Here is a 760-nt window from a genome sequence, read left to right on the forward strand (position 1 = left end):
TAAGTAAGTATTACATATAGGGGCGGGACATGCGGGGAGATCTGCGAAACGTGCATTACGGGGCACACGCGTACCTACCGGGGCATACCGACCCCTATTGGGGCACACGTGTGCATATCGGGGCATACCGGGCCTATCGGGGCACACGCGTACATACCGGGGCATACCGAGCCCTACTGGGGCACACGTGCGCATATCGGGGCGTACCAAGCCTATCGGGGCATACGCATGTATCCCAAGGCATACCGAGTCAATCCGGGCATACGCGTTCATACCGGGGCGTAACGGGCCTATCGGGGCATACTTGGGCATATCCGGGCAAAAAATGCCCAAAACTTGCGCAACCTTGGCAACCGTGGTCCATTCCTCTCTATATGCCTAGCCTTGCCAACCGTGGTCCATTCCTCACTATATGCCATGGCCTTGTGCCCATGGTCTTCCCAAGACAGCGTCCAAGGCCCCCGGAAGGCCAAGGGAGCCCAACCCAGCAATGCCCTGCTATGGCAAGCCAAGGCCAAGCATTCCGGTGCCTATCCGGGCAAAAATGCAATTCCTCTCTATATGCCTAGCCTTGGCAACCGTGGTCCATTCCCCACCATATGCCATGGCCTTGTGCCCATGGTCTTCCCAAGACAGTGTCCAAGGCGCCAGGAAGGCCAAGGGAGCCCAACCCAGCAATGCCCTGCTTTGGCAAGCCAAGGCCAAGCATTCCGGTGCCTAACCTTGGCAACCGTGGTCCTTTCCTCACCATATGCCATGG

This window comes from Tasmannia lanceolata, unplaced genomic scaffold (assembly GCF_043159265.1).
Source record: "Tasmannia lanceolata isolate RefF3 unplaced genomic scaffold, GAP_Taslan_0.1 ptg000150l, whole genome shotgun sequence".
NCBI lineage: Eukaryota > Viridiplantae > Streptophyta > Magnoliopsida > Canellales > Winteraceae > Tasmannia > Tasmannia lanceolata.